Source organism: Papaver somniferum, chromosome 2 (assembly GCF_003573695.1).
Source record: "Papaver somniferum cultivar HN1 chromosome 2, ASM357369v1, whole genome shotgun sequence".
In the NCBI taxonomy this organism is placed as follows: domain Eukaryota; kingdom Viridiplantae; phylum Streptophyta; class Magnoliopsida; order Ranunculales; family Papaveraceae; genus Papaver; species Papaver somniferum.
The window spans coordinates 181,475,025-181,482,678 of record NC_039359.1 but is presented as its reverse complement, the minus strand read 5'-3'; the positions used below and the strand labels follow the sequence as shown (position 1 = coordinate 181,482,678).

Genomic DNA, 7,654 nt, shown 5'->3' with positions numbered 1-7,654 from the left:
CCTGTTTCACTAAGTCAAGCCCAATCCAACCGAAATATCTGTTTAAATCTCTTGAAAACTCGCTCCAATTCTCACACCGTAATCTGCATTATTTTCCCGCCAAAATGGAAATTCAGAATGTAAAGGATGAAGTGCCCTGATCCAAAACACGGGCGCCTTTAACATCTAGCTTTGCCTGAGGGCGCCCTTATCCAAAACGAGGGTGCCTTTAGTAATTTTTCCAGGGTGCCTTTAACAACTTTTCGAGCCAAAATTTCCAAAAATGTTTATTTCCCAAAAATACCTACAAACACATAAAACACCAAAATAAGTACGAAATCGAGTACCAACAATACAGAACATTGAGGACAGATTAGACACAAAAATGTGTCTATCAAATACCCCCAAATTTATTATTTGCTAGTCCCCGAGCAAATCTAATCTAGAAAAATAAAAATGACTGCACTTAGCACGTGCAGCAAGCCGTTAAACCGCTAGGTGGCCCTAGCGACGGAGTGTTGTCTCCGGAGGGTTTACCAGAGGTGTACCCACAAAACCTTTACTCCGGACCCTAGATATATACGCAAAACCTTGTAAGGCACTAAAGAATCTCCTTGGTTGGCATACTCTCATTGACTACAGGAGGAAGTACCCTGATGCGAAATTCCAATTGCTTTACACGAGTTTGCACTCAAGCATACTAAAATTCATATAAGTGACAGAGCTCTACTCAGGTAGTTTCTGTACATCATAACCGGAGTCAACCAATCACATGGAAAGATTAAGAAGATGGATGAAGAGAAAAATAGATGGTTTAAAGTGAACGGTGTTTCCCATATCTGTCTGAAGGCCTCTACCAAGATGAACCTATCCTAATGGACTGAGATAACGGTCTGACTAATATCAACACAACTGGCATATACAAGCGAACCAATGGTCGATAAACCTAACTCTAGGTCAACACAACTGGCATATACAAGAGCACCAGTGGTCGACTTTATTGAATTTATTCCGGTTGGTCTGATGGTCTGGTCTCAATTTTTTTTTTTTTTTTTTTGTATCTCAATCACCCTAATTCACCCTAGCAAAGGTAACAACTTGAATCGTGTGCCCCACCAAGTCACTTAAATAAAAATAAAAATATAAGGATTAGGATTCAACAAGATATGGCGAAACTACCATGTATTTTTTTTTTAATTCTAACACCTGAGCTCTGTGCTTTTATGAATAGACTCTTTAGATGTTTCCATCTAATCAGATTAGTTCCTCAACTCCTATAACCAAGATGTTCCCATCCACTTAGATTGGTTAGTTCCAACCTTAATAAGCATAAATTTCTAGGCTCTGGAGTTTATTTATTGCAACTAAAAGCTAACAAAAAGTTTCTTCCCTACGCCAAAACTTATATCTAACATTGTCCTCAATGTTTCTAATGAAAGAGCAATACCAAAAAGTAAGGTAACATGAGGAATCAGTAAAGAGAGAAGTCGAAAATATAGTACCCGGGTGAAGAAAGAAATCAAAAACTAATATACAACATAAAATCGCCTCGATGGTCAATCAAGGGTAAACAGGGTCCTCCAGAGGGACCTCCTCAACATCACCTGTAGAAAAGGGCTCTAAAAAGGGTTTCAATCTCTGACCGTTAACCTTCGAAGAACTACTACCATCCGATGTCTCGATCTCAACAGCTCCATGAGAAAAGACAGTGCGAACAATAAAAGGACCCGTCCACCGAGAACGTAACTTCCTAGGGAAAAGATGCAAGCGGGTATCATACAGAAGAACTTTTTGACCTGGATAAAATGATTTTCTTAAAATATTCTTATCATGCACAAGTTTCGTTTTGTTCTTATACTCCTTAGCACTATCGTATGCATCTCTACGAATCTCTTCCAACTCATTGAGCTGGAGTTCCTATGGGCTCCTGCCTTGTCTAGTGAAAAATTTAGCTGCTTAACAGCCCAATATGCTCTATGTTCTAACTCAACAGGTAAGTGACATGCCTTTCCATACACAAGTTGATAAGGTGACATTCCAATGGGGGTCTTAAACGCAGTACGATATGCCCATAAGGCATCAGTAAGCCTAGACGACCAGTCTTTCCGATTAGGATTAACTGTTTTCTCGAATATACGCTTTATCTCCCGAAACCTCTACCTGACCACTAGTTTTTGGATGATATGGGGTAACTACCTTATGTGTAATACCATATTTCTTCATCAAAAGCCTAAAAGGTCCATTACAAAAGTGCGACCCTCCATCACTAATTATAGATCGCGGTGTACCAAAATGTGCAAGTATATTATCTTTCAAGAAATCAATTACAACCCTATGGTCATTAGTCTTACACACAACCGCCTCAATCCACTTAGAGACATAGTCTACAACAACAAGGATGTATAAGTTACCAAAAGAATTAGGAAACGGACCCATAAAGTCAATACCCCACGCATCAAAGACCTCAACAACTAAAATAGGGTTCAAGGGCATCATGTTCCTACGGGAAATGGTTCCTAATTTCTGGCAACGTTCACAAGTAACACAGTAACTGTGGGAGTCTTTAAATAACGAAGGCCAATAGAATCCACACTGCAATATCTTAACAGCAGTCTTCTTAGCACTAAATTGACCCCCACAAGCATGATCATGACAAAAGAAAATAATACTGGACTGGTCACTCTCAGGTATACATCTCCTAATAATCTGGTCGGGACAATACTTAAATAAATAAGGATCATCCCAAAAGAAGTGCTTAACCTCGGCTAAAAACCTAGAACGATCTTGTTTACCCCAATGATGGAGCATTCGACCAGTAACAAGATAATTCACTATATTCGCATACCAAGTTAATTGGGTAACAAAGAACAGTTGTTCATCAGGAAAGCTATCCATTTTAGGAAGGGGATCATCAGGGGAATCAACAACTAGCCTAGACAAGTGGTATGCTACTACATTTTCGGCACCCTTTTTGTCTCTAATGTCTGGAGAAAAATCTTGCAAAAAAAAGATCCACCTAATCAATCTAGGTTCCGTATCCTTCTTAGACAGAAGATATTTCAAAGCAGCATGATCAGTATATATTACGATCTTAGAACCTAAGAGATAGGGTCTAAACTTGTCTAAGGCAAACACAATGGCTAATATTTCCTTCTCGGTAGTGGTATAGTTCAACTGGGCATCATTCAGAGTTTTGCTAGCATAGCAAATCACATGAAGTAATTTGTTTTCTCGCTGACCTAGCACAACACCAATAGCATAATCTGAACCATCACACATGATCTCAAAGGGTAGGTTCCAGTTGGGTGTCTGGACTATGGGGGCGGTAGTGAGTAAATTCTTAAGCTTCTCAAAAGCCTCTAAACAAGCATCATCAAAGACAAACTTAACGTCTTTTGCAAGCAAATTGCAAAAAGGTCTAGAAATCAAGCTAAAATCCTTAATGAATCGACGATAAAAACCTGCATGCCCTAAGAATGATCTAATATCTCTTACGGTTTTTGGGACCTGTAAAGTTTTAATAAGGTCAACTTTGGCTCTATCTACCTCTATACCCTTCGAAGATACGATATGCCCTAGAACAATTCCTGAACGAACCATGAAGTGACATTTCTCCCAATTAAGCACTAAATTCTTTTCCTTACACCTAGTCAAAACTAATGACAAATGATGCAAGCACTCATCAAAAGACGAACCAAACACTGAAAAATCATCCATAAAGACCTCTAAGAACCGTTCTACCATGTCAGAAAATATGCTCAGCATACAACGCTGAAAGATCGCAGGGGCATTACGTAGCCCGAAAGGCATGCGTCTATACGCAAAGGTACCAAAGGGACAGGTAAAAGTGGTTTTCTCTTGGTCTTCTGGGGCAATAACAACCTGATTATAACCGCAGTATCAATCTAAAAAGCAATAATGGCTACGTCCAGCTAATCTCTCTAGAATTTGGTCGATGAAGGGAATGGGAAAGTGGTCCTTCCTAGTGACCTTGTTCAATTTTCTATAGTCAATACATACACGCCAACCCGTGGTCACCCGGGTTGGGATTAACTCATTATTCTCATTCTGGACTACAGTGATACTGGATTTCTTGGGAACAACCTGAAAGGGGCTGACCCACTTACTGTCTGAAATGGGATAGATAATGTCTACATCTAACAGCTTAAGAACCTCGGTTCGAACTACTTCTTTCATATTAGGGTTCAGTCGACGTTTCATCTCCCTAGAAGGTTTGGTGTCACTCTCTAAATAGATATGATGCATACAATCAGTAGGACTTATACCCTTAATGTCTGCTATGGTCCACCCTAAAGATTCCTTGTTGTTTTGAAGGACGGTTACTAGCCTACTTTCCTGATCACTATCCAAGTCGGATGCTATAATCACAGGTAAAGTTTCAGATGGGCCTAAAAATACATACTTCAGGGTATCTGGTAATGGTTTAAGGTCCAACTTAGGAGGCTCTTCTAAGGAAGGAACTAGGGTAGACTTAGAAACTGGTAGTGCTTCGAACTTAGGTTTCCATCCATTACTAGTGTCTAACAAATGGGTTGAATATAACAGAGAATTTACCTCATTAATCACATTATCATCATCAAAATCAATCTCAAAGTGAGCTAGATATTTTTCTAATGGATCTTCTAACAAAGTGTTTGGTAATGACTCCTCGACTAATATTCCTATCATGTTCACCTCTTTTACGTTCGAGTCATCTAGTTCAGAGGGTAGCTTACTAATATTGAAAATGTTCAGCTTAATAGTCATATTACCAAAAGACAAATTCATAATACCGTTTCGACAGTTGATGATCGCATTGGATGTAGATGAAAATGGGCGACCTAAAATCATTGGTATCTGGTTCTCTGGATCAGGGACAGGTTGGGTATCTAGGATAACAAAATCCACAGGATATATAAACTTGTCGACCTCTATAAGAACATCCTCGATCACACCACGAGGAATTTTAACGGACCTATCAACTAACTGAAGTGTCATCTGGATAGGTTTCATCTCACCAAGTCCTAGCTTAAGGTACACATGGTATGGAAGTAAGTTCACACTGGCTCCTAATTCAATCAAAGCTTTCTCGCTCACGGTATTTACCTATTATGCAAGAAATAGTAGGGGAGCCTGGGTCTTTATACTTAGGAGTTGTGGTATTCTGAAAAATAGAACTCACATGACTAGCTAGGAAGGCTTTCTTCTGGACACTAAGTTTTCGCTTTCGCGTACACATATCCTTAAGAAACTTGGAATAAACGGGAATCTGCTTAATCGCATTTAATAATGGAAGGTTGATAGTTACATGCTTAAAAACCTCCAATATATCATTAAAGTTGGACTCCCTCTTAGTTGGAACTAGCAGCTGTGGGAATGGGGCTCTAGGAACAAAGACGGGCTCAATATGACCCTCATTGGTCTCTTTAGAGACTCTATCAGTCTCCTCAGTTTCTGTTTCAGAAGTGTGAACTACATCATGTTCACTATCAGGCATGGAAACCTTGTTGTCTATCACTCTACCACTCCTAAGGATTTTAGTAGCATTTACATGTTCAGATGGTCTTTCACCTATTTCATTAATTCCTCTATGGTTGGGTTGAGTTTGACTAGGAAACTTACCTCTTTCTCTTAAAGACTCATTTATCTGACTAACCTGGATTTCAACTCGGAATAGCCCGAGAGTTATCCTGGCCTATTCTCTTATTTTCTTCTAAACCTTGAGCGACAGATTGCTGAAACTGCACAGTGTTACGAGTTAACCAAGCAAGAGACTCTTCTAAACTCATAATCTTCTTATCCAAAGGGTTCTGAAACTGTGCCGGAGCTGAAGGATTCTTAGTATATCCAAAACCTGGGGGAACCTGAGAGTTACTAGAATGACCTTGATTATGGCCCTTAGACCAAGAAAGGTTGGGATGGTTTCTCCATCCAGGGTTATAGGTTTCTGAATATAGGTCAAACTTCTGACGGTTATCGAATCTAGTGTTGCTATAAAGAGCATTGGCTTGCTCCTCAACAGTATGGCCTTCCCAAAAAGTCTCTATTCTACGACTATTACCACTAGAATGACCTAATTCTAAGGCTTCTAACCTTTTGGCTATGGCTGCTATTTTAGCATCTGACTCATAAGATCCTTCTACCCTATTGACATTTCCTCTACTTAGAAGAATTGTTTTCTGGGGTTCCTTATTATTTTCCCATTGTTGGGTCTTATCGGCGATTTCATTCAAAAATGTCATCGCCTCATCAACAGTTTTATTCTCAAACCCACCTGTGCATAAGGACTCAACCATGGTTGTTGTTGAATAATCTAATCCCTCGTAGAGGATATGAACTAACCTAACCATCTCTAAACCATGATGAGGACATTGAGATATTAAGTCATTGAATCTTTCTAAATACCTATATAAAGATTCTCCCTCTTGTTGAGAAAAAGTACAGATTTGTGTCCTAATAGACGATGTTTTGTGCCTTGGGAAAAACTTTTGTATAAAGGCAGATGTAAGTTGGTCATAGGTTTCAATTGACTCAAAAGCCAAACTATACAACCAAGATTTGGCTTTATCTTTTAAGGAAAAAAGGAATAACCTAAGTTTCAACGCATCATCACTAAGGTTTTTAATTTTCAGAGTACTACAAACTTCCTCGAATTCTCTAACATGAAAATAGGGGTTCTCATTCTCTTTTCCTAAAAAGATTGGGAGCATCTGTAAAGTCCCAGGTTTGAGTACATAATTTGCCTCGGTTTCAGCTAACTTGATACAAGACGGACGAGAGGTCCTAGTTGGGTTTAATAAATCTTTCAAAGTTGCCATTTTTGGCACTACCAAAGGGCTAGGAGTACTTTCTTCACTAACTGTCAAGTTTTCAAAGCTGAAATTTCCAAAGACAGGGCTCTCAAAAGAAGAGTCTTCGAGCTCCCCGCCTTCACAAGAAGAACTACTAGGTTTATCACTAATCAAACGACCTAAAGTGTTTCTTTCCAAGCCCGCTCTCTAATAACCTCGGGCATACACTAGAAAAACAAAAGAAAAATAAAGAAATCCTAAAAGAAAGGGAAGTTTTATGCAAACACAAACAAGGCTGACTCCACCACGGCAAACCTACTGATTTCTAGCAAACAAAAAGCATGATGGCTCCACTTGGATTATTTCTAGACCAGCTTCTAATCCTTCGAAAGGGAATTCGTTACAATTTAAGCAAACCCCTCTGGATCAATCCGAGTTAAAGTAAGTTGAATAGAGACGAGGGAAGCTCAGTGGAGCTTTGATACCCAAGGCCTCACCGGCGTTACAAGACAGCGTATTCAACTCACAGTAACCATCATGAACTTCAAAGTATGCTCAAAAGAGTAACCAATATTTTTCGAACGACTTTACTAATAAGCTCGTTACCCTATCAGTCTCGTTGTAGTCCAAATTTTAAGGCTTAGGTTTGCGTAGGTTACGTGTTCCTAAGGCGGGCAAGAAGGAAACAGTGATGAAATCCGAGTCCTTATCTTGATTTGGCCAGGCCTTTCCCTTTATTAGAAAATTAAATCCGATTTCAGGTCCTCAACATATATGCATACAAAATCATCCAGTAAACCCGCTGACAGGTGATTCGCGGGTGTTTAGAATTCTTACCTCTCGTTCCAGACGGGGGATGAACCGTTGAAGTCGACTCGGGCCAC

At 39.5% G+C, this 7,654-nt stretch overlaps 1 pseudogene; it reads left to right on the top strand.

Moving 5' to 3' along the window:
• The first annotated feature begins 6,333 nt into the window (after positions 1-6,333).
• On the top strand, positions 6,334-6,433 carry LOC113354762 (annotated as a pseudogene).
• Positions 6,434-7,654: the final 1,221 nt, after the last annotated feature.